Raw genomic sequence first — 400 nt, 5'->3', positions numbered from 1 at the left:
TGTTGAGTTGAGTCTCGTTTTCAACATTATGACTGAAGTGAGTTACGTCATATTTCCCATAAGACAACCTTATACTTTATCTTATCCTCTTATCCTAAAAAATCACAGTCCCCTCATGTTATTAGTCAGTGTAAAGCCTTGTTTGGTCATAATTAAATTCAGTGATTAATGATTATCATAATAAGACTTATATTGTTATTGCTACAAACATTAGTTTGAATCAAGGAGTACTTACTGGTTGTCCTTTGATTGTCAAAGTTATTCTGTGTTTTTTTTTTTTTTTAAGATACAAATCTAAAAGGATAAAACAACATGATGAGCAAAACAAATCTTTCCTTTTCAAAACACACTCAGCCACAACCTGCCGCAGCTTCAGGACTGCCTCTGCAGAAGGACCTAG

The sequence above is a fragment of the Lates calcarifer genome, linkage group LG4 (assembly GCF_001640805.2).
Source record: "Lates calcarifer isolate ASB-BC8 linkage group LG4, TLL_Latcal_v3, whole genome shotgun sequence".
Lineage (NCBI taxonomy): Eukaryota > Metazoa > Chordata > Actinopteri > Centropomidae > Lates > Lates calcarifer.
This window is presented reverse-complemented; position numbering follows the sequence as displayed.